General features: G+C 45.8%; 1 protein-coding gene across 1 annotated transcript in view; it reads right to left on the minus strand.

Moving 5' to 3' along the window:
- CTIF (cap binding complex dependent translation initiation factor) overlaps window positions 1-26,790 on the minus strand; it is a 419,667-nt gene that overhangs the window by 329,754 nt on the left and 63,123 nt on the right. The window contains exon 2 of the mRNA XM_082254608.1: window positions 21,803-21,907. The gene's annotated coding sequence lies outside the window, so the exon portion shown is untranslated. The remainder of the gene's footprint in view (window positions 1-21,802; window positions 21,908-26,790) is intronic.

Here is a 26,790-nt window from a genome sequence, read left to right on the forward strand (position 1 = left end):
TAGTCTTCTTGATTCTCAAGAGCTGGGACATCCAGAAGCAGTGCCACAAATGAGGGGTGGGATTGACAAAATCAAATCCAATCTAGTAGGCCCAACCGGTGCCAAACTAGAAGTTTTAAAGGCTCATTATAAACAAAGAATGAGGCTAAAGAAAAAATTTTCCAACGGAAAAAAACCCTCGAGGTAGACCACTGGTCTCCTCAAATTGCGGCCTGCAAAACCTTGCGGCCAAATGAGGCATCAGACGATGCCATTACATCAACTTTATAATGTTTAGAGAAGGTATGCACCGACGACCAGGTAGCCGCCTTGCACACCTGGACCACTGACGCCTGATGGCGAAAGGCCCATGACGCACTAAGTGCCCGAGTGGAGTGCGCCTTAACAGGGAACGGGGGCTCCCGACCCTTAATAGAATAAGCCTGTACTACCGTCTGTCTGATCCATCTGGAAATGGTCGCGGCAGATGCAGGCAACCCCTTTTTGGGTCCATCTGGGATCACAAAAAGTGAATCCGTCTTGCGAAACGAGTCTGTCGTTTTCAAGTATACCCTGATCGCCCGGACCACATCCAAGGAGTGCAAAGCAAATTCCCGAGGATGACTGGGCTTAGGACACAGGGAAGGTAATACAATTTCTTCATTCAGATGAAATTCTGAAACCACTTTTGGTAGGAAGGATGGATTCGGACGAAGAACCACCTTATCTCTATGAACCACCAGATATGGTGAACGACAAGATAATGCGGCCAGTTCTGACACCCTGCGTGCAGAAGTAATAGCCACCAAGAAGGCCACCTTCTGGGACAACGTGGGTAGAGGAATCTCCCTAATATCTTCAAAGGGAGGTTTCTGAAGAACCGACAACACTAAATTAAGATCCCAGGGGGTTAACGGCGCGTGCACTGGCGGAGCCAGATGTCGCACCCCCTGGATGAAATTCCGCACCAAGGAATGAGTAGCCAAGGCTTCTGAAAGAAGATGGCTAATGCTGAGACCCGACCCTTGATAGTACTCAAGGCCAGTTTCTGCTCAACCCCTTGTTGCAGAAAAGCCAATATTCGACTAATCGAATAAGACCGAGGACGGAACCCCAAAGGTTCACACCATGCAATGTAGGACTTCCATGTGCGATGATAAATCTTTCTGGAAGTCGCTTTCCTTGCTTCAACTAGAGTAGGAATAACTGAAGCTGACAAACCTTTGTCCTTCAGCACCTGGGTCTCAATAGCCAGGCCGTTAAAGCCAGCGATCGTAAAGCAGGATGGAAGATCGGTCCCTGAGACAGTAGATCCTCTCTGAGAGGAAGTCTCCACGGGACGTCCGCCACCAATCTGACCATGTCGGCGTACCAAGCTCGACGAGGCCAGTCCGGAGCTACCAGGATTACTGGGATTCCTTCCTCCTCTACCCTGCGAAGAAGTCTTGGCAGTAACGCGAGAGGAGGGAAGGCATATATTAGCTGGTATTGCCCCCACGGGGCGATCAGTGCGTCTGCGGTTTCTGCTAGAGGATCGCGGGAGCGAGCCACGAATCTCTGAACTTTCCTGTTGAATCGTGATGCCAACAGATCCACATCCGGGGTGCCCCACCGTAGGCACAACTGGTGGAAAACGTCTGGATGGAGGGACCATTCCCCCTGATCCAGGGTCTGACGGCTGAGATAATCTGCCTGCCAATTCTCCACCCCCGGAATGAACACCGCAGAGATTGCTGGAACAAATCGTTCCGCCCAGCGAAGAATGCAAGCCACTTCTTTGGCCGCTCGGACACTCTTGGTGCCCCCCTAGTGATTGACATAAGCCACGGCCGTGGCATTGTCCGACTGGATCCGAACCGGGCTGCCCTGAAGCTGCTCGGTCCAGTGAATCAGACAAAGTCTGATCGCTCTCAGTTCCAATACATTTATCGGTAATCTGGATTCTTCCGGGGACCAAAGTCCCTGGACAGATAACTGACCAAGAATTCCTCCCCATCCGGATAGACTGGCATCCGTGGTCACTATCGTCCAATATATTGGCAGAAATGACTTTCCCTGGCTGAGCATTGGAGACCGAAGCCACCAAACCAGAGACTCTCTGGTCTGTTTGCTCAATCGTATCTGATTGTCCAGGGATTCCGGATTCCGATTCCATCTGAGAAGAATCTCTTGCTGAAGAATTCGGGTATTGGACTGGGCAAATGGGACTGCTTCGAATGAAGCCACCATCAACCCCAGAACCCTCATGCACGTCCGAAGGGAAGACCAGCTGTTGGACAGTAACAACTGGACTGCTGATTGAATCTTTCGAAGTTTCCCTACCGGAAGGAAAACTCTCGTCCTGACTGTGTCTAGAATTAGACCCAGATATTCGAGCCTCTGGGTGGGAACCAGAAATGACTTTTGCTGGTTCACCAGCCACCCGAATTCCTGTAAAGAAATCATAGTAATTTCTATGTTTTGTAGCAAGGTCTGAGGAGATTCTGCATGAAGCAGAAGATCGTCTAGGTAACCTAGAATCGATATACCTCTTTGGCGCAGAAGTGCCAACATTGGGGCCAACACCTTTGTGAAGACCCGCGGAGCCGTGGCGAGACCGAAAGGTAACGCCACAAACTGATAGTGGTTCTCCTCTACGGAAAAGCGTAGAAAACGCTGATGTCCTGCGAAAATGGGAATGTGAAGATAGGCGTCCTTGATGTCTATGGACGCTAAGACATCCCCTGGATGCAGGAAGGCTGCTACCGTGCGAATGGACTCCATTCTGAATCTTATGTTGACGAAAGAATTGAGCGCTCTTAAGTCCAGAATTGGACGCACTTTGCCCTCTTTCCTGGGTGTTGTAAACAGGTTTGAATAAAACCCTTGAAACCGTTCTGTCCAAGGAACGTGGACTACCACTCCTTGTTGTAGTAGATCTGTGACTGCTCTCCGCAGATCTTCTAGACGATCCGGAGATAGTCGGATATTGGAAGGGAAGAATCGCGCCGGTGGGAGAGATCGAAACTCGATCTTGTACCCTGACTTTATGACTTCGCAAACCCATTTGTCCGGGATTCTGGAAAGCCATGGATCCGGGAACCGGCGAAGACGTCCCCCCACCCCAGTTATGGGTGGGGGCGCACCTTCAGGCTTTGGATGGTTTATCTTCAGGTCTGGAGGGGGCGGGCTTTTGCTTGCCCGACCAACGACCCCTGACGCCTCCTGCAGGAGCTTTGGAGGACTTAGTTTTTTCACCCGCTGGACGAAAAAACCTCTTGTGAGCAGAAAAAGAAGGCCCTCGTCTTTGACGAGTTCCTCTACCTTTAAAATTTTGCGGTAAAAAGGTGCTTTTTCCACCGGTGAGATCCTTAATGATCTCATCTAAGTTGGCTCCAAATAGACGCTCTCCTGAAAAGGGGATATTAGCCAATGCTTTTTTGGAACCTTGGTCGGCTATCCAACCTTTTAGCCACAGTGTACGCCTGAGAACCACTGCTGAGACTGATGCTCGCGCCATTAATGGAGTGGCGTCTAACGCCGCATCACATACAAACTGTAACCCCTGTATCATTTGTTCCAACAAATCTGATACCGCCTGAGGGACTTCTTCTAAGTCCCGGCGTAACCACTTGGTCCATTCAGTTACAGCCTGCGAAACCAGACCAATAGCAATTATTGGCCTGAAAGCTGATCCAATCAAGGAAAACATGGTGCGAGACATAGCTTCTATCTTGCGATCCACTGGATCCTTAAAAGACGGAGCGTCTTCTAAAGGAATAACCGTGGCTTTATTCAATCTAGCAATAGGTGAATCCACCACAGGTGGTTCTGTCCATTTTTTAATAAGGGTTTCCTCAAACGGATAACGCCTGTCAATGCGTTTGGAAATATTAAAAGTGCGTTTTGGCAGACGCCATTCTTCATTGATTGGATTGCCAAAACATTTGGGCAATGGAAAAACCTTTGCCACTTTGATGCGCTTTTTAGTCCCAAAAGGGATCTCAGTTTCAGCTATTTCTGATGGAATACCCTGTAACCTTAAAGTCTCTTGAACAGATACAATGAGTGCGTTTACCAATGCTTCCTCTCGGGCTATGGCAGATGCCGAAACATCCTCCTCACTGTCTGAAGAGACAGGACCGGAGACACCAATACCAGATGAAGTACCTGCAACTGCAGAAATAGGCTCAGAGTCTGAATCCGAGGTTTCAGATAATAAGGGGTTAGGCGGGGGTCGCTTTCTTGCGCCCTGTCCCTGACAAGCCACTTCCACCCGGGACACAAAAGTTTCCATAATGGCTGACAAAGTTTCAATTGTCAATGGGGTGCTGGAGGATCCCGCAGACCCCTCGAGGGGATCCGGAGGAGATACATGAGTGGCAGGGTCCATGTTAATACAGGACACTTTTGCCAGCAATAAACAAAAAAACTTTTTTTTTTTTTTTTTTTGTGTGTCTCCCCCTAGCGCAATAGCGCCCCTCAGAGTACCTGCTTCTCGATCCCACAGAGAGAGAGAGGGACCCCCAAGGCTCACCAACCGATGCAGTGCAGTTTCCAACAAACTGCAGCCAGCGTCTGTCTTACACAGACTGGAAGGAGCTGTTTGCTTTTTCCCGGGCAGAAGGCGTGGCTCCGCCCCCTGTGTACGCCTTCCGGCGTTCCCAGCCCTCCACGAGGAAGCTGGGCTCACAAAACATGGCCGCCCCCATAGAAGAGACATAAGACTCCAAAAACATGGCGGCCGGCGTGACCTGAGGACATATATGCATTCGGTCTACGGCAAAATGGCGGCGGACCGCCGATATCGTCTTCCCAGCACATCCACCTGCACTCTGCTGAGAGGTGACATATGGATCTACAGAGATATACTGCACATAAGGTAGGATTATACCTCCTATGTCTGCTGTAATGTTACAGTCTGCTGGGTAGAGTGTTAGCTCTTGAACCAAGTCCACTTCTCACAAACACATGCTGTATTACAAGGGGGACTTGTAAGTGTCAGATATATACTGACCATATATGGAGGGGCCCATAATATATACTGCCTCATAAATGAGGAAAAAAGGGAACGTTTTACTCACCATACCGAACCGACAGGCACCCTCTCTTCATAATACCCTCTCCACCGGGGTGGGGGTTTGTGGACGCCTCGACTCTCTGGTCCTGGCGTCCAAGCGAGCTTTTAACTCGCAAAGTCAGTCCCTTTACTGGGACTCCGTCGCGGCCGACTCAGCGCACTGGTCTGCACGCGCTTTTAGGCAGAAACCGGGGTGACCACTGGATCTCACATCCAGCCCGTCGCCCGGCCCCGCATACTTACTTGAATATGTCGCGGCCGACCAAGCGCAATGCCTGGTCTGCACGCGCTCGTAGGCCGGCTGGGGTGACCACAAGTGTCGCCCAGTCCGGCATTTTTGCTTGAAGATCTCACAGGAAAAAAACACTGGAGAAAACTACCTAAAAAATGTCTTTTTCTTAAAGAAAAAAAGTCTTGCCAGGACCAAAAGATCCCAGCAAGGAACTTAGGTCCTTACTCCTGACTAGACAGAAAAAAACTGATTCCCTGTAGCAGAGAGAGGGAGGATATACCCTCAGGGACTGCCCCCTAGGGTGGAGCCAGAACGTTTTGTCATTCTGCCTAGTCCTACTCCTGCGGAGACAACATAACCCAGCTCTTGAGAATCAAGAAGACTACGTCTGTCAATGAGCGATAGAGAAAATTGGTCTATACCTAATATTCATCTTTTCATAGATTTGTGGTTTTCTACTGGAGCTTTATTTTGGAATATTTTTTTCACACTTAGTGTACTATGTATATTATATTGTGATTGTTTTATTGAAGTCTTTTACACATATTAGCACAATTTTACATGATTGATTTTAACATATTTATATGCATGTTTTTATCTGTGTATTCTAGCGCCGATTTCCTATTAAAATGTAATTACAGAAGGAAGCCCTGTGCGCTCTCTGCAGCAGCTGAAAGCCAGTTTCTCACTTTTTTTAAAGTATCGGTATTGGCCACAAACTTGGCCGATATGACCGATATTTTCTAAAGGTAGGGCCTAGTGGGCTGTCTCCGGAGGGGATGGGGATTAGAGCACTGGCTGATTACACAGAGCAGGGCTCTTCTGCTTACCCGACACGGGCGCTGTCATATAAAGTCCCACCTCCTGGACCGGCTCACTGGTGACATCTATCATAGGAGCCGGTCTAGGAGGGGGAACTTCGTAAGACAGCGCCCGCGCCCGGGTAAGTAGAAGAACCCTGCTCTGTGTAATCAGGCGGCGCTCTAATCCCCATGCACTGGTCACCCTGCATTGGATGGGGGCACTGGTCATCCTGCATTGGATGGGGGCACTGGTCACCCTGCATTGGATGGGGGCACTGGCCACCCTGCATTGGATGGGGGCACTGGCCACCCTGCATTGGATGGGGGCACTGGCCACTCTGCATTGGATGGGGGCACTGGCCACTCTGCATTGGATGTGTGATTGAATAAGCAGAATATCGTCCGATACCGATACTTTGTGACCAAAATATCGGTATCGGCAGTGGAAAAACCATATTGGTCTATTCCTACTTCTTAAACCCCCCTCCTTGTGAGTGGAATTTTTAACTGTTTACTTTAACACAGAAAGCAAGAGATGCCACTTCACAGCTATTTTACCATTTACCTGCAACACCAACATCCTTTTACTATTTGTGCCGAAGCTTCAATTGGGCTTTAAAAAAACTAAAAGGGAGCAATTAGGGCGAGATCACGGTTTACACACACTTTAAACGGACCTCTCCTGATATGCTACAATGGAATAAATTCTACTTAGCTAAAATAAATACTGGAACATAAAAAATAGTAACCTTCAGGTTTTAGTCTTTGAAGGCTCTACAAAATGACAAGGTCTTTGTTCTGGATAAATAACTATTAATCAAAAGAATTTCACTTGGCTTTATGAAGGGCGGGATAAAACTCCACCGTTTACCCATGTAAATTAATTACAGCTTTGCAGTTACAAGGACAGTTTGTTCTTACAAATGAAGGGCAAGAGTTTCACTGGAGTGTGATTTGGGGAGTTTTACCATACCAGGGCACACACCTTATTTACAACAATGAAAGACTCCAAAAGCTGCAATTTTTCTTGCAACTCAAATTGTTAAAAATATTCTACAACAGAGAGGGCGCCATTAAGTGTGTGAAAGCACTGTGAGTCAAACTACTGCCACTTTTATCATTAATGTTTTGTTTTTCCCATTGCTCATCCTTTGTTGCATCTCAAATCTGGCGATTCTATCTTCATATACATGCTCCAATGTTGGCTGCATATCATTATTTTGAATCAGATTGCAGATAATGACAAAGGTGGACCATGCCTACACAATATGTGCCTGCCCAGCCATCTATAGTTGCCATCAGAGACACGGGTGGTAGGGTGACAGGTCAGGAGGACAAACGGGACAGTCGTCACCACATAACAGGAGTACCTAAACAAGAACCTTCATGGGAGGATCATCAGGTATTATTTTAAAGCTGATCTCCACCTTTTGCCCTCGTTCACATTGAATGTGGCTTTGAAATCATGCAACTTCTTCAAAACTGCAAGTCAGTGCGACTTCAGGTGCGACATGGAAGACATCTGTGTGCCTTCATGCACAGATGTTTATCCAAGTCGCAGCTGAAATTGTCAAAAGTAATGCAGGAACTATTTTTCAAATTGATGCGACACTACAAGGTCGGCGGCGCATTGATTTTAACAGTGCCATTGCTAACAATAGGATGAGACTTATGTGATTTGACTTGTCAAATCGCATGACAAGTCGCTCCGATTTGAACAGAGGCTTACTGTCAATTTAGCTAACTCATTTGAGACAAGCTGGCCAAAACAAACTATTTGATACACCGCAGCTATCCGCTGTGTTCCCGGCATAAACTGTATGTAGCCCCAGCTACATATTTACTGTACTAACAGGTGTGGCCACTGGGCGCCCTGCATAAACTTTATGTAGCCTCAGCTACATACAGTATACAGCACTGTGTTCCCGCAGATGGATGGGGACTTCCTTTCTCATACCCGGAACAAAAACTGAGTAGGGGTGGGCACTGCCCAGCCATTCAAAAGGCAGTTTTGTATTCTCTGAATGAAAACAAAGCTTCCTCTGATTGGCTGAGGCAGACGGATGATGCCATGAGATCAGACTCAGCCAATGAGAGGAAGCTTTGTATTCAGAGAATACAAAGCTGCCCATAAATGGCTGGGGAGTGTTCAGCCCGACTTATGAGAAAGGAGTCGCCATCCAACTGCTGGAATACAGTGCTGTATACTGTATGTAGCTGGGGCTACATACAATTTATGCAGCTGGGGCTACATACATCTTATGCAGGGCGCCCAGTGGCCACAACTGTTAGTATAGCAAATAGTTTGGGTCTCAAATAAAGTGACAATAAATGTGGAAATCATATTTAAGAAAAAAAACTCTGCACTCAGAAGTGTACGTGGTGATCCATCAAGGTCAAGAAAAATATAAAAGGACACTCATGGTGTAGTATTTAATACAGCCAATTTATTATAAAGATTGGCATTGCGAGTATTTTAATGTGATAAACGAGGGGGTATAACATACATCAATATACAAGCATGCAAATTCTTTTCATGTTGTGCATCAACTTCCAGGTCCTGGCTGGCGTGATCGCATCACTCTCGTTGGCCCTGCCTGACGTGTTTCGTCACCACGGACTTCATCAGGGTAAAGTGGCCTCTTTTTATTCACCTGATTTTAATTTTTGTAATCCAGTGTTTCTCAACCTTTATTCAGTCAAAGCACCCTTTAAAAATAATGGACAATCCCGAGGCACCCTTTAAAAATTGTGAACAGTCTCGAGGCACCCAATTCTAAAATGTAAAAATGATTCTAATAGTTTAAAATAATGCAGAAACATCCACAAAACCAAGTAGGACACCCAACGTTAGAGGTGATTTATTCTTCCAAAGTAAATACACGTTTGCAAACTGGTACTGACTAGTATGCCAATGTTTCTCTCCCTCACTCAACTAAAGTGACCCCAGTGCTGATGGAGAGAGGCAAGGGAGGGGCAAATAAGGATGATATGCAAGCGGCTGACATCCTCTATATCAACTGATGATGCCATTGGTCGTTAGGACGCGGCACCTAGAAGGTTGTAATGCTGCACAATGAAAACCTGTGGCTTAGTTTAACTAAAAGGCAACCTTCAATCACATGCCCGCTTGCATACAACATTTGGGCAAATTTTAGGCATTTTGCCAAGACACCCCTAAAGAAAACTTAAAGCAGAGTTCCGGCCACAAAATCGACAATCGATTTTGGGTCATCCGCTTACTATTGGTCACCTGAAAAAGAAATGGAGAGTTAAGATTTTTTTTTTGTTTACTTACCTTGTTATTGAAGAAAAATATACTCGCCTTTCTTCCACTTCCTCCCTCTGCGGCCGCGGCCCGTGCCGTCACTTCCTCTTTGCACTGATTCCTGATAGCTGAACGTCATCGCTCCCAGGAATCAATGCGCCTGCAGCAGCCCCGCTCGTCACTTCCGGTGCGGCGCCTCATTCCCTGCTAAACAGCTTCTGGGCATGCCCAGAAGCAGTGGAGGGATGACGCGCCCGCACCTGAAGTGACGAGCGGGGCCGGTGCAGGGCATTCTGGGAGAAGAGGACGCAGAAGAGGACGCAGAAGAGGACGCAGAAGAGGACGCAGAAGAGGACGCGCTGGCTTCAGCTGCCCACATCCGAGATGGCAGCGCTGGAGAAGAAATTTTCAAGGTAAGTATTTCTTCTAAAAAGGTAAGTGCGACCCGGGACAGTACAGAGGCTATCCATTGTGGAATGTACTAGCCCTGACTGTCCCGGGGGTATTTTTACTGAAAAAAAAAAAAATGTTGTGGCCGTAACTCCGCTTTAAGGCACCCTGGTTAAAAAAGGCTGATCCAATCTGTTTATATTTTTTTTCTGCACTTTTATATGAATGAAATGTGAAGATCAGCTTTAAAATAATCCCTGGTGATTATTTTAAACAAACTAGGTACAGTGACAGTAAAGGTGGTGATCAGCTTTAAAGTGGTTCTAAAGGCAAAAGGTTTTTTTTTTTTTTGTTTATCTTAATGCATTCTATGCATTAAGATAAAGAACATTCTGTGTGCAGCAGACCCCTCATACTTACCTGAGCCCCATCTCGATCCAGCGAAGTTGCACGAGAGCCTCGGCTATCCGGGGACTCTCCCTCCTCATTGGCTGAAACCGCAGCGGGCATAATTGCCTCCTGCTGCTGTCAAAGTCAGTGAGCCAATGAGGACCGAGAGGGGGTGGAGACCAGCTGTGGCTCCATGTGTGAATGGAAACACAGAGCAGCAGCTCTGCTGCCCCTATAGGAAGCTGCTTGCTGTGGGGGCAAGAGGGAGGGGCAAGAAGCACCAACAAGAGACCCAAGAAGAGGATCTTGTCTGTTTGTGCAAAACCAACTGCACAGAGGAGGTAATTATAACATGATTTTTTTTTTTTTTGTTTAAGGCTACATTCACACCTGAGCGTAGCGTTTTTTACCGCGATTTTTACCGCGTTTTACAGGCGTTTTTTGTGCAGGCGTTTTTTGATTGAATAGATACCAATGGAAAACGCCTGTAATCTGCCCAAAAAGAAGCTCATGTACTTTTTTGAGCGTTGGGCATTTCGTTTACAGCGTCAAAACGCTCAGATGTGAACAGGGGCCATTGAAATGAATAGGATTTGTCTTGTTGGGTGTTTTGAGAGCTGATCCTAGAGCAGAAAAACTCCCCCAAAAACGCCCCAAAACGCCTACATGTGAACGGAGCCTTAAAATAACAAAGACTTTAATATCACTTTAAAGTACAAATATAGGCAAAACTTTTTAAAAATTTTGAATAGAGTAAGGGAGTTCTAACACCTGTCAGTTTTTTGCAATCTGTCCCATAGCCAAAAAAGGAAGTGAGAGGCAAATCCCTGCAAATTATAGGAATCCCTTGAGGACCCCCCAGGTCACTGGAACTAGTGTCCACATTAGATTTCCTCTCTATTACTTTTCTAGGGACAAACCAACATTTAAAAAGGTTTTGGCTTTAGATAGACCTTATGGAAAGCTACAGATGTCAAGTTTTTTTTTTTTTTTACTCCTACTGACACCAACCCCAGGACCTTTTTTTTTTTCCCTCTCGCTGACCTTTGACACAATCTACTCTCGCAGTCTGGCCCCTGTAGAGTCTGAAGGGCAGTGAGCTGGTGGTTTATTTGCTTTGTTTAAAAAAAGGGTTTTGTAGTAACCTTGTCATGAAATAAAACATTCATAAACAATTGTACCTGCAAAATAAGAGAAGGAATACTTTCCCACTGTCCATACTGTGCAGTAGAGCTGAACGATTCTGGATAAATGAGAATTACTATTTTTTGGCTTAGAATAAAGATCATGATTCTCGGCGTAACGTCATCTTTAACATTAACCACTTAAGCCCCGGAAGATTTTACCCCCTTCCTGACCAGGGCCTATTTTGCGATTCGGCACTGCGTGAGTTTAACGGACAATTGCGCGGTCGTGCGACGCTGTACCCAAATGAAATTGACGTCCTTTTTTTCCCACAGAGCTTTCTTTTGGTGGTATTTGATCACCGGTGTGATTTTTTGATCATGCGCTATAAACAAAAAAAGAGCTACAATTTTGCAAAAATAACAATATTTTTCACATTTTTTTATATGAAATCCCCCCCCCCCCAAAAAAAAATGTAAAAATCTATTTTTTTTTTAACATTTTAGGCCAATTTGTTTTCTGCTACATATTTTTGGTAAAAAAAAAAAAAAAAAAAAAAAAAAAAAAAAAAAAAATCGCAAAAAGCGTATTTTGATTGGTTTGCGCAAAAGTTATTGCGTTTACTAAGGGAAAGATTTTTGTCATTTTTATTGTTTTTTTTTTTAACGAGTAATGGCGGCGATCTGCGATTTTTTTTTTGCGGGACTGTGACATTGCAGCGGACAGATCGGACCCTTGACTGACATTTTTGACACTTTTGGGGGTACCAGTGACATTACTACAGTAATCAGTGCTATACATATGCACTGTTACTGTAAAAATGACACTGGCAGGGAAGGGGTTAACTTTATTGGAGAAGGAGGGGTTAAGTGTGTCCCTAGGGGCGTGCTTCTAACTGTGATTGGATGTGGCTGTGTGTGTAACAGCAGAGATCTACGGTCCTACATAGCAGGACCGTATGATCTCTGCTGTTACACAGGGGAGAATGACAGGTGGCTTTGTTTACATTAGCTGCCTGCCTTTCTCCCGGTGTAACCGACGATCACGAGTGACCGGCGGACATTGGGTCCGCCGTTCACACGCGCAGGGGGGGGGGGGGGCGTGAGCGAGCGGGAGCGCGGCTCCAGCGGCGCGCACTCGCTCCCTAGAGCCTCACAGGCTAGCGACGTAGTACTACATCACTTTGCCTGTGAGGGGCTGACTGCCGACGTAAATCGTCGTTAGGCAGTCGGTAAGTGGATAAACAAAAAACCTTTAACTTTACTGTTTAACTAACTTTACTGTTTAGTTTTTTTTTTTTTAATTGCAGTGTATTTTTGCCCAAAAAATTGTGTTTGAAAGACCACTGCGCAAATATAGTGTGACATAAAATATTGCAACGACTCATTTTATTTTCTAGGGTCTCTGCTAGAAAAAATAATGTTTGGGGGTTCCAAGTAATTTTCTGCAAAAAAAAATGGGATTTTTGACTTACCGTAAAATCCATTTCTCTGATGTTCATCGACGGACACAGCTCTTCATCTTCATGACCGTAGGGTAAACTGTCCCCTACAGGAGTAGGACACTAGGCAGAGAAAAAAAGCTTGATTATGCCTATGGGGCAGTTCCTGGGGGTATACTCCCACTTCCTGCTAAAGTTATTCAGTTTTAAAACAAGCAGTGTCAGAAGAAAAAACCTAACTCCAAAGAGGGGCAGGTGCTGTGTCCGTCAATGAACATCAGAGAAATGGATTTTATGGTAAGTCAAAAATCTCATTTTCACTTTCGTTCATTGACAGACACAGCACTTCATCCTCATGACCGTTGGGGCATCCCAAAGCTTTGTCAAACATGAGGGGTGGGAACAGCAGAAAACAAACTTCCCCAAGGCTAAACATAACCAACCAGGCAACTTGGAGCTAAACTATGAACAACTGGAGCTCACCTGAAAGAAAAACCCCTAAAAGAGGACCTCTAAAATAGCAGCCTGCAAAACTTTGCAGCCAAAAGAACCATCCGCCAACACATCCGCTTTATAAAAATTTGTAAATGTGTGTACAGACAACCAGGTGGCCGCCTTGCAATCCTGCACCAACGATGCCTGATGACGGAAGACCCAGGAGGCACTAAGCGCCCGAGTAGAGTGCGCTCCAGACAGGGAAATGAGGAACCTGACCCTTAATAGAATAAGCCTGAACCACAGACTGTCTGATCCATCTGGAAATGGTCACAGCAGAAGCAGCCAGCCCCTTGCGAGGTCCATACGTAAGGACAAATAGTGCGTAGCTGGCAGGTACACCCTACCTGCCAGAACCACATCCAGGGAATGCAAATCAACTTCCTTAGGATGCTTAGGCTTGGAACACAGGGAAGGCCACACAATGCCTTCATTCAAATGAAAATCAGGGATGACTTTTGGAAGGTACGACAGACATGGCCGAAGAACCATCTTATCCTAGTCAACCACTAGGTAAGGTGAACAACAAGACAGCGCCCCCAACTCAGACACCCTGCTCGCAGAAGTGATCGCCACCAAAAAGGCCACCTTCTGGGACAACGTAAGCAGGGTAATCTCCCGAATATTTTCAAAGGGAGGTTTCTGGAGAACTGAAAACACCAAATTGAGGTCCCACGGTGACAATGGAGACCGCACCGGGGGAAACAAGTGTCTCACTCCCTGGAAAAAGGTAAGCACCAAGGAGTGTGTGGTCAAGGGACGTTGAAAGAAAAATCGCCAAGGCCGAGACCTGGCCCTTGATAGTACTCAAGGGCAGATACTGCTCGACCCCTCGCTGGAGGAAAGACCATATCCGAGTCACCGAAAAGGAGCGAGGGTGAACCCGTAGGGATTCACCATGCAATGTACAACTTTCAAGTATGATGGTAAAACATCCTGGAAGTAGATTTCTTAGCTTTTAAAAGCATAGGAATCACGGATTCAGACAACCCTCTATCCTTCAGCACCTGGCTTTCAACAGCCAAGCCGTCAAAGCCAGCGACTGTAAAGCAGGATGGGAGATCGGTCCTTGGGACAGCAGATCTACCTTGAGAGAAAATCTCGAAGGAGCATCGGCGACCAGTCATACCATATCGCCGTAGGAGAGCAACTAGGATGACTGGAATCCCTTCTGCCTCGATCCTGCGCAGGAGTCTCGGCAGAATCTTGAGAGGAGGAAAGGCGTATATCAGACGATGCTGACTCCAGGGAGCCACTTAGGCGTCGGCTAGAAGATTCTGAGACCGTAACACAAATCACTGTACTTTTCTGTTGAAGTGAGAGGCTAACAGATCCATCTCAGGAGTCCCCCACTTGAGACACATCCTGACAAAGCAGAAAAAACTGCATACCTGTAGCAGGAAGTGGGAGTAAACCCCCAGGGACTGCCCCATATGCATGCTCAAGCTTTTTTTCTCTGCCTAGTGTCCTACTCCTGTAGGGGGCAATATAACCCTACCGTCATGAAGATGAAGAGCTGTGTTCGTTAACGAATGAAAGAGAAATACTGATTTTAACAGAAAAAGGCTTAGTCTTTAAATGGTTAAACTGCCCTCATTTGCAGACCGAATTTCATCCCTTTGATCTCTGAAGGAACCAAATGATACAATGTTTATTTTTATCTCTCGATGCTGAGCAATGTCGTGATAAACTTTGCCTGATGCTTTTTTTTTTTTTTTTGACAGCTGTGAGCAGAGAACAGCCCTGCACTTGTTACATGAATCGTGGAAATGCTGGATTAAGATCGTGATGGGGGTTGAATCGAGTTCGCAATTTTTTAATGATTAATCGTGCAGCTCTACTGTGCTGTAGAACATTATAGGAAACGGGAAAGTACGCAGGAAAACAATTGCTTCTGTGAGTGTCAAACTCCTGGGTCCCCCTCAGCTCTGACTTACTCCTCTGACCCCCACATATTATAGCAATAACTTGGGAGGTCAGTAGAGGACGCTAGTGAGAGGTGTGGAAATGCAGTCGATCAACACTCCCAAAATAGACAGTTTTCATGCAGAGGAAAAGAGTGGGGAGTGGGAAAGGTAAGTACTCCTAATTGTCAGGTACACTTACTTATGAAAGATGTATATCATGACAGGATCTCTTTAAAGTTACACAATGAACTAGGCCATGCATCCGATTTCCACATTTGTGAAATCCGCACATATACCAATCCATAAAGCAGATAAAACCACTCATTATATCTTTTATTTCGGGAAAATTAATAGCAGGGAACTACCCTACATTTTAAAAGAGGAGCCATAAAAACATAAACATCTGTCTTGACCTTTTAGGATATTTTATGAGTGAGAAAGATGTAGGATGCCGTTTGGCAGCTATAATAAACACCCAGCCCCTTTGTTCTTCATCTTGTAAAACTAAATTGGTAAAACTACGTCAAACAGTCTACATTGCAGGGGTGGGTGGGTGAGCGAGCCCAAAAGAAGAACAGTTTTGAAACATTCTGTAAAATATACTGTATAACTTGATATTAAAAATAAACAGTGTGGTCATTCACAGCCTAATTAAGACCCCGTTCACACTGGGGCGACCTGTCAGGCGACCTGGTCGCCTGACAGGTCGCCTGCCATACAGAAGCTGGGGACCCATTCTAATAGGAGCGACACAAGTCGCTCCGACTTAGAAAAAGGGTCCGGAGCTTCTTTGGGGCGACCTGGAGCGACCTGCATTGACTTCAATGTTATGAAGTCCGTGCCGGCCGCTCCGAGGTTGCGGTGCGAGTTGTGCACCGCGACCTGTGAGGTCGCCCTGGCAAGTCGGATCGCCCCAGTGTGAACGGGGTCTAAAGCAGATCTAGTGGGGTATCAATACTCAATATCAATGTCTTAACCCCCTTACCGCCCAGCGTACATACATAAGTGGCATCACAGAAGTGGGTCTTCATATATGTGCTACTGTCCTAGGCATGCACAGAGGTACTGCCAGGTGTGCCTGGGCACACCCTAATTACTACGTGAGGTGCCAATTTCCCCTACTGCCAGGGTGCCTCCCCCCCGCGTGCTGCTGGCTTTCCTCCTCTCCCCCTGGCTGCTGCGGGAGATGTTTCAGATTAATTTTCTAAATGAACACAGTGACACTCGCTTACTGTGTCTATTTAGAACTGATCAATAGAAAACTGTGTTTCCTATGCTTCAGTTTGTGAATGAACAGGAAGCTACTCAGCACAGAGCACTTCCCATTCATTCACTGCCCCGTGCAGCTGAGGCTGCAGAGAAAGGCATGTGTGTTTGAGCTTTGGGGTGCACATCCTAACGCAATAGTCTGTGCACTCCTATAGCTATTATATTTGTGGTAACAGTGTGCTGCACAATGTGTTCCCAGCACAGAGGCAGCTTAGTGTCTCAAACGGCTGATCAGGAAACGGGAGGACTGATTCCTGATTACTATGATAGCCTGTGATAGTCTACATTGTGAATCGCACTGCACCGCTGTGCAAATCACATGCAATGTCTGTGCAATGCGAACCATGGAGATTCTCATCGCATTCGGACCAAGCTCGCACAGGACCCTTTTTATGGTCCGCACCAGAATTGGATCACATGGGTGTTCACACCCATGCGATCCGATTCCCATCCGGTCACTGCACTGGGCTCTGAAGAAACGGCACGGGCGGCTATTCCTTCAGAGCGCATGCGCCAATGACGTCATCGGGTGCATGCAATGTAAATATCTCCTGAACGGTGCAAGTTTAGGAGATATTTACAGTACCTATAGGTAAGCCTTAATATAGGCTTACCATTAGGTACAAACGCTAAAGGTAAGATTATAACCACTTTAAACTCCAGGATGTCATCTGACATCCACCTAAGGAAAAATGATTAAATTCAGCATTGAGAGGAGATTTCTGGCAGAAAAAAAATAAAAACAGCTAATCGCTCCTAAATCCCTGTACAAAAATCGCTCTACATGAGCATTCTGTTTTCTGCCAAAATAACTGGTATTTTTTTTAAACACAGTCTGCATAGACCCTTAGACTCGGTCCACACTAGCACGACTTGTCAGCCTGACAAGTCGCACTCCCTCGCAGTCCATTGACTGCTACAGGACCCATTCTAATAGGAGCGACACAAGTCGCTCCGACTTAGAAAAAGAGTCCTGTACTACTTCGGGGCGACCTCGGAGCGACTTGCATAGACTTCCATTATGTGAAGTCCATGCAAGTCGCTCCGAAGTCGTGGTGCATGGGAATGCACAAGTCGCCCCCGAAGTAGTACAGAGTCGTGTCGCCATAGTGTGAACCGACTCTTAGGCTCCAGGCACATTAGCATTTTTTATAAGCTCAACAAAGCTAGAAAAAAAAAAAAAACACTGGATGAAAAATGCTCCGAATAGTACTTTTGTGCCAGGTTCTAATAGCATTTTGGTAGAATTTAGAAGCATTTAGGAACATAAGTATTTTATTTGTGTTTTTGCAGTACATAAAAAATAAAAAAGCTAAAAAATAAAAAAGCGGTTAGGAGCATTTTAGTAGCAGTTCGAAGCAGTTCAGCATTTTTTTTTCTGCTGGAAAAATGCTCCAAAAAACATCTTAATTTTCTGCTCCTAGACGCTGAAGCTCAAAAAAAAATGCTAATAGCCTAAAGCAGGGTGCATGGACACATAGGATAAAATTATTTAGCTTCTAGGAGCAGAAAAAATTGCAATTGCTAACAACAGCTTCTAGGAGCATAAAACACACAAGGGTGCATGGAGCCTTAATTTGCATGTTTTAGCAAAAAAAAAAAAAAAAATCAGTAGATCTCTACAATTTATGTACAATATAATGTTTTATCCCTGCAAAAGAAGAAAACTACTTGTTGGATCTGCAGGTAATCCAGTAAACTTCTCTGAGCTGACAACACAGAAACCACCTACCCAGTTGCTCCCTGCTGGGCTACAGAACTCATTACCCTCTCCTTGTCTCCATAACATGGGGGGGGGGGGGGTGTTATATAGTCCAGCAGAGAAGAATTCAGGCAGGGTGGACAATACTGCTTGGGATTTCAGTGCAGCGGAGGCGCTACGATGTTGGCTCACTGCAGGAAGTTAGGAGCTCACTGGATTTCTGACAGATTTACAGCTAGTCTTCTATACTTGCAGTGTTTTTAAAATGATATAAAGGGAATTGTGCATGTATTGCAGAGAACTACATTTTACTCTAGATATACACTTAGAGTGAAACTTTAGGCTGAGGAGTTATAATTTGTGGACAGGCAGGATTTTTAATGCAGAAGAGAAATGCTGCTTTATCTCTTCTGCATTAAAGCTACTTACCTGCCTGTCCGCTCCTGTACAGTAAGCCACCCAAGCACAGCTCACTGTACAAGTTTCTCAATGCGGAATCTGACTGAACTCCCGCATAGGTGCTGGAGTGACATCATCCCGTCCGGAAATGACAGCAGCCTGCGATCGAGACCCGGACACTCGAAGATGCCATGTTGTTGGAATTGAGGTGAGCGTTGTTCCACTTTAAAGCGGAGTTTCACCCAAAACAAAAAAAAATACATAAAAATACCCCCGGGACAGTCAGGGTTAGTGCATTCCACAATGGATAGCCTCTGAACTGTCCCAGGTTGCACTTACCTTGTAGAAGAAATACTTACCTTGAAAAAGTATTGTCCAGCGCTGCCATCTCAGGTGTGGGCAGCTTGAAGCCAGCGCGATCCTCTTCTGCGTCCTCTTCCATCCTCTTCGGGCCCACGATGCACTGCACCGGCCCCGCCGTCACTTCCGGGGCTGCAGCGTCATCCCAAAAGCTGTTTAGCAGGGAATGACGCGCCTGCACCGGAACTGATGTCGGGGCCGGTGCAGGCGCAATGATTCCTGGGAGCGATGACGTTCAGCTCCCAGGAATCATTGCAAGCCAGGAAGTGACGGCAGCAGCCATGGCCGCAGAGGGAGGAAGAGGAAGTAAGGTAAGTATATTTTCTTCTAAACAAGGTAAGTGAAAAAAAATAAAATTGCGATTATCCATTTGTTTTTCAGGTGACCCGGAGCAAGAAGATGGACCGAAGTTCAATTTTAGGGTGGAACTCCACTTTAAATTGGACATTTAAGCCATAGGTGGGGAATTACCCAGTCTGGCCACATTCTGTGAAGCTAGCAGGCAGGCTGGGATCCTTTTTATATAGACGTTTTGGGGACACGTGCCGCCTTGGAAAGAGATGGCTTTAAAATGGTTTAAATTCACCAGATTTAAAGCAGTTGGAATTTTCTATCTTAATTTTTGAAATAGCATCATAAAAACCCAGGCTTTAAACGTTTTACCAAGTTCATACAATTTCAAGTCCTATTAAGGCTGGGGTCCTGTGCAAATCACATGCGATTGTGTGCGGTACGATTTGAGCACATCATTTTGTAAGGCTCATTTTTTTTTGCCGCACTGGATTCGGATCGCATGGGTCCTTTAGCAAACGCACTGCGTTCTGCGATTTGCTTTTGGAGTGTCGCTAACTTTAAAATGATACCCGCAGCAGATTGCACGGACAATTGCTATACAGTGCGATGCAGGAAATGCAACGATTCCTGTACATTTCCCGCATGACATCAGTATGAATCAAGCGTTAATATTTTTAAATCTTCAGCTTTCACTAAAGATAGATCCTAGGCATGGTATATATTTTTACAAATTTATATTTGTCCAGCTTAGACCAAGGTAACTATGTATATACCATACCTGGCCGATGACCCTGGATGCTGGAAGTCACCGTAGTAGACACTGCTACTCCAGTGATCTCAATTTGCTCCCAGGTCCTGTGCTTAGCAGCTGGCCTGATGCATTTTGAAGAGACGCTCAGCATGAGCACCATCCAGTGAATGCTTTGCAGCTGGAGATGCGAGACAGTGACATTCTTGATTGGACGTCATCCAATCAAGAAAATGCTAGCCATGCTGAGCGGCCAACCTCCTGTGTTCACGGTGCACCAGGCCAGCCGCTCAGCAAGGGAAACGGAACCAAGTAGCAGTGTCTACATCATTAAATGTCCAGCTTCCAGGGGCATTGGCCAGGTATACTATATACATGGTAACATTGGCCCCAGCTTGACCAAAGTAACTATTTAAATATCCCATTCCATATTACAATTCTTCTTTAAAAAAAAAAAAAAAAAATATATATATATATAACCATCCAGGCACGTAGGTTCCTTGTCCCTGTTATAGGGTGACAAGGCTCTGGCCACCTTCCGTGTTCCTTATTCAACAGAGTGAGCAAGGCACCACATGGGCACAGACTGGTACATATACCCTGCTGGAAGGGTGGGCTATCAGGAGGCCCTGTATGGATAGGTGTCCGTGTCTTATTAACTTGTATGAAGGTTGTTCTGGAAATTTTATAGATAGGCAACTTCTATCCTCATTGATTAGTGGTTCCAAATTAATAATACCTACTGTAGTAGGGAACAGACACAAAGATACACTCCGCATCTCTCCAAAATAACTGTTCTGCATTATTTGATGCAATTAAAAGGTTTTTATACACATGATTACGTAGATATCACATTAATAATACAATTGTACTTTTATGGTAACAAGGGGCGTAACATAGGCAGGCTAATTCTAATCAGGACTCAAAAGAATGCAAACATTTAATGAAAACATTATTAGTGCCGTGTGCACAGTGAGTGCAGAGTGCAATACATACAAAATAGAATACAATAATACACAGAACTTTCCTTTAGGCCCCTTTCACAAGGGCTTTCCGATCAGGTCCGCCTGTCGGTTTTTTCGGGCGGACCTGATTGGATGCTCCATGTACCTCTATGGGGCAGCGGATGTCAGCGGTGACATGCCTGCTGACACCCGCTGCTATCCGATCCGATGTGGTCCATCAGATCCAGACGAACAGAAAACTAGGGGTGCACCGATCCGACTTTTTTTGTCCCGATATCTGCCGATACCGGTGCCAATCCGGAACTACACACATAAAGCATGCGGCTGCAGTACAGAGCAAAGCCACCGCTTCATGTGTACGGCTCCTCCATTCACAGGCGGAGTGCATCTGATATCACTCAGCCTGTGAGCCGGACCTATACAGGAAGTAGCGGCTCCCATCCCATACTACTACTACACGAAGTAAGGGACGGCTGAGCCAAGACTCAGCAAAACCGGATTGGCCCGTGGATCGGTTAATTTTACCGATCCCCCGATCCATCTATTGTGGCAGTATCAGCGCTGATATCCGATCCCAATATTGGATTGGTGCATCCCTACAGAAAACCCTATTTTCCATCCGTCTGGAGCATCGGATGAAGATGGACAAGCAATCCGTTTTCATCCGATCTCCCATAGAGGAGTGCAGGGATCTCACAGCTCCATCTCTGCGAAGCAAGCAGAGACGGAGCTGTCATCCACCTGCTCAGTGGGGGATCGACGGATCGATCCCCCCTGAGCAAAACAGAGTCCGCCAGGCGCACCGCTTGCGTGAAAGGACCCTAACAAGGTTTATAAATATCCCATCCTTAACAGGCCTTTAGGACAGTAAATACAACGCTGGTAATACGAGCATCCCAGCAGGACATGAGTGGATTAGGTGGATTATGAATGACAGAGATTTCCCCACTGATCCCTCACTGTGCGTGGTGCTTACCTTTATCCCAACCAGTGAATGTGCGGAGAAAACAGCAGGAATGGGAGCTGATCTACTCCATCCTGCAGCTCAGAGAGGAGGTTCGCTTCCCTGTTTCTGGCATATCTGAAAAACAACACATTTATTAGAATATATATAGAACAATTACTTTCCTAGAATACTAAAATACTTTCCTATCTACTCATAATGCTAGCAGCATTAACAATAAAAATAGTCAATGCTGATGGAGAAAGTGAAGTTCCGCTTAAATGCACAAAGTGGATTTCTTTGCTTTGAAACTATTGAGCAATGAATTTGGTAAAAGTTTTTGTTCCCCAACTGTATCTCTAGGCAAAGATTTTTTTTTTTTTTTAGATTTTGATAGAAAGGGGAACTGTTTACTTTTACCATTAGGAAGATTCATCCCGCTATCTGTACTGTCACTGGAAAAAAAAAAAAAAAAAAAAAAAAAAAAGAGAGAAAACGTTTTAGGCCCCGTTCACACCTGAGTGATTTTCTGCTTGAAGCCTGTAACTCAAAACACTCAACAAGCTAAATCCTATTCATTTCAATGGCCCCTGTTCCCATCTGAGTGTTCTGTCGCCTGAAGTAAAACGCCTGTCACTCAAAATGACATGAGCTTCCTTTTTGGCCCCATAGACTTCAATAGAAACGCCTGACCTAAACATTTTACGAGCGTTTTGTCGCTTGTTTTCTGCTTAAACTGCAGTTCTCCACCCCATAGTGCTTTCTATTGGCTAAACAAAAACACCTGAAGCTGTAAATCGATCGATTGTAATCCGCTTCTAAAATGCTTTAGAAATGATTGCAAAAAGCTTGAAAAAAATTCCCCCAAAAAAAAAACCTTTAGAGTTGTCACCAAAACAAGAAATAAGGGAAAAAAACATGGGGTACACCAGTTCCAGGAACAAGTATATAAAGAGGAACTCCCACTTTGGGATATTTGCTTTCACTTCCTGTTGCGTCTCCAGGACAGGAAGTGGAAGGAAATGACCTCAATAGGGAAAAAGTTTTGACTATACATACACTAACTCTTGCTGCAACAGATAGTACTGTTAAAAAAATAAAAAGCAGCCCACAATTATTATTTTTTATGCAGCCTGACTGCATTACAGTAATATTATAGGAAACTTAACCACTTGTTGACCAACCGGCGCATATATACTGCGGCAGGCTGGCTCGGCTGTGCGAACCGCCGTACCTGTACAGCGGTCCGCTGGAGCGCTCCTGGGGGCTACTAGGCAGCAGGGATGCCGATGCATGGGGCCAGCGGCACTGATTGCCGCCTGCCACCCGCAATCGCTCCCCACTGAGAGAGGAGGACGGTCTGCTGTTATAAACACAGCAGACCATTGTTCTCTCTGGAATGATCACAGAGCACCTGTGAAACTTCTATATAGGATCACATGTCGCTATGGTCATTTCACAAGTCCCTCCCCTCCACAGTTATAAAACACCCCCTAGGCTCACAATAACCCTTTGATCATCCACTAGGTTAACCCTTTCCCTGCCAGTGTTGTTATTACAGTAACAGTGCATATTTTTAGCACTGATTACTGTAGTAATGTCACTGGTCCCCCCAAAAGTGTCAAAAATGTCAGTTAGGGGTCCGATCTGTCTGCCGCAATTTCGCAGTCCCGCTAAAAATCGCAGATCGCCGCCATTATGAGTAAAAAAAAAAAAAAAAAATTATTTCCCCTTGTTTGTAGACGCAATAACTTTTGTGCAAACCAATCAATATACGCTTATTGGGATAATTTTAACCAAAAATATGTAGCAGAATACAAATTGACCTAAAAGAATGAAAAAAAAATAGATTTATTAGGAATGTTTTCTTTTTTTTCCAGAATTGTTGCTCTTTTTTTGTTTATAGTGCAAAAAAAAAAAAAAAAAAAAAAAATCGCACAGGTGATCAAATACCACCAAAAGAAAGCTCCATTTGTGGGGGGGGGGGGGGGGGGGGGTGAAGGACATCCATTTTATTTGGGTAACAGCGTTGCACGATGGTGCAAATGTCCATTAAAGTAACGCAGTGCGGAATTGCAAAAAATGGCCTGGTCATTAAGGGGGAAAATCTTCCAGTCCAGAAATGGTTAAAGGGGAAGCACAGTCAAAGTTGAGATCCGCCCACCTGCTCCAACCCCCTCCACAGCCTAGCACCCCAGTAAGCGGGGGGGGGGGGGGGCGACTGGCTCTATGCTCGGGGAGTTGTGAGAACTTAGAGCAGCTGGGGGACGGATGCCGCATCCAGCTAGGCAAGTATGAATCTGGAAAAACGTTAACCCCATACATCTCTCTTAAAAGTGGTTCTAAAATCAAAACGTTTTTACCTTAATGCTTCCCCTGCATTAGGATGAAAAATGCTCCACTTCATGTCCTACCCCACCCCTCCCTAATCACTTACCTGGTTCCTGTCACCGATTCAGCGCTTCTCCAGCTGCAGCACTGCTCCCCTCACTTCCTCACAGAAGACAGCAGGGGGAGCCATAGCCTCCTAAGGGCTCATGCACACTGCATCTCAAAGAAGCTCAAAGGCTCCATTCACACCTCAGCGTATCGTTTTGAGGCTTTTTTCAGGCGTTTTACAAGTGATTTTTAGGCATATTTTAGCCATTTTTCTGGCGTTCTTTGCAGGCCTTTGGAGGCAGGCATTGACATCTGAACAAAAACGCTTGTAATCTGCCAAAAAAGAAGATCATGTACTTTTTTGAGCTTCAGGCATTTTGCTTCATGTGACAACTCTCATATGTGAACAGGGACCATTGAAATGAATGGGATTTTGCTTGTTGGGCGTTTTGGAACTTCGGAGATGAGCGTTTTATGAGCTGAAAAAAGCTCAGGTGTGAACAGGGCCAATAAAGCGGCTCTTCTAGGCTTCTGAGATTTTTTGAGCCCTCACTTTTTTCTACCTGGAAACTCCCCTCCATGTTAGCCAATGTGTCCATGCACACTATGGCTTTTTCAGGAGTTTATAGGAAGGAAAAAAAAACTCACCAAACTTGGTAGAGAACAAGCATCTACTGTCCTACCCTGCTGTACCACTTATGTGAATAAAGGAACTTTTCTTCATTGAATTCCATGGTGGTGTGCGACCATTTTCTTCTTTTAAAGGAAAAACCCACCAAACTCACGTATAAGAGCGGAGCTTTCGAGCAGAAAAGACACCCAAGTGCCCAAAAATGTGTGAAAAAGGTAAAAAAAAAGCTCAAAGAAGCTCAATAAAAACACGCAAAGTGCACAAAAAAAGTACAAGCTTCTTCAAGCTTAGGCAGGGAAATAAAAGCTCAAATGCCTGTAAAAGCAGATTTTTTTTTTTTGAACTGCAGTGTGCATGAGCCCCAACGCTGTCAGTCAAACTTCTGTCAGGAGGGATAAGGGGAGTGGCTTAAGCTGGCCATCAGTGGCGTCGCCCCCTCATCCATTCGTCCGGCCCACTAATCTACATGCAGGGCACGTGATTAGAGTCAGAGGCTCTGATAGGCTTCAAAAAAGGGTGGGCTCTGCGCCCTAATCCCACCCAGTTGTGTGGCAATAGCGAATCCTCCTGGCCAATCAGGAAGCGGGTCCTGGGTCGTTTCGCCGGAAGGAGAAGCCAAGCTATTGGCCAAGGAGGAGGAGGAGGGAGGAGACACAGGGGAAGCCGCTGCCTGCCCAGAGTAAGTGAGCTGGCGATCGGGGGGGGGGGGGGGGCGGGGTTAGGTGAGTGGGCTGGAGATTCTGTATGGCAATATAAAGAATCAGTCCCGGTTCACACTGGTGCAATGCGGGAAACCCTGCGAATCGCACAGTGGTTCACACCTGAGATCTGCAAATCTCTGGGGGTGTCAGTGTAAAGGTAAAGACACCCCCAGATTGGTTCGCAGATTGCAGTGCGAACTGTGAAATGGTGCAGGAATCGGATCGCATAGGTTTGAACACCCCTGCGATCCGATTCCAGTGCAAACCAAAAAAAGCATCCTATACCATTTTGGTGCGAATAGAGTGCGATTTGAGCCATAATTTTGTATGGCTGAATTGGCATTGCACAGACATTGCATGTGATCTGCACAGCAATACGGAGCGAATCACATAAAAAAACCAGGGACAACTTCCTCCCTATGTACAACTCTGATTCATTCTTCTGTACAGTTTCAACTGATTCCTCTGTACAGGCCAACAGTCTCTGCTAGATTTAACAACAGCCCCTTACAGGCTCAGTCTCTTAGTAGATAGCACAGCCCCTTACAGGCTCAGTCTCTTAGTAGGTAGCACAGCTCCTTACAGGCTCAGTCTCTTAGTATATAGCGCAGCCCCTTACAGGCTCAGTCTCTTAGTAGATAGCACAGCCCCTTACAGGCTCAGTCTCTTAGTAGGTAGCACAGCCCCTTACAGGCTCAGTCTCTTAGTAGATAGCACAGCCCCTTACAGGCTCAGTCTCTTAGTAGGTAGCACAGCCCCTTACAGGCTCAGTCTCTTAGTAGATAGCACAGCCCCTTACAGGCTCAGTCTCTTAGTAGATAGCACAGCCCCTTACAGGCTCAGTCTCTTAGTAGATAGCACAGCCCCTTACAGGCTCAGTCTCTTAGTAGATAGCACAGCCCCTTACAGGCTCAGTCTCTTAGTAGATAGTGCAGCCCCTTACAGGCTCAGTCTCTTAGTACATAGCGCAGTCCCTTACAGGCTCAGTCTCTTAGTAGATAGTGCAGCCCCTTACAGGCTCAGTCTCTTAGTACATAGCGCAGTCCCTTACAGGCTCAGTCTCTTAGTAGATTGAGCGTGTAAGGGGCTGCACTATCTACTAAGAGACTGAGCCTGTAAGGGGCTGTGCTATCTACTAAGAGACTGAGCCTGTAAGGGGCTGTGCTATCTACTAAGAGACTGAGCCTGTAAGGGGCTGTGCTATCTACTAAGAGACTGAGCCTGTAAGGAGCTGCACTGTCTCTTAGTAGATAGCACAGCCCCTTAATCATAATCACAGCAGGAGTGCGCTGCCGGCGGCGCGCATTCAC

Source organism: Pelophylax lessonae (genome assembly GCF_965119305.1).
Source record: "Pelophylax lessonae genome assembly, chromosome: 1".
NCBI classification, from domain to species: domain Eukaryota; kingdom Metazoa; phylum Chordata; class Amphibia; order Anura; family Ranidae; genus Pelophylax; species Pelophylax lessonae.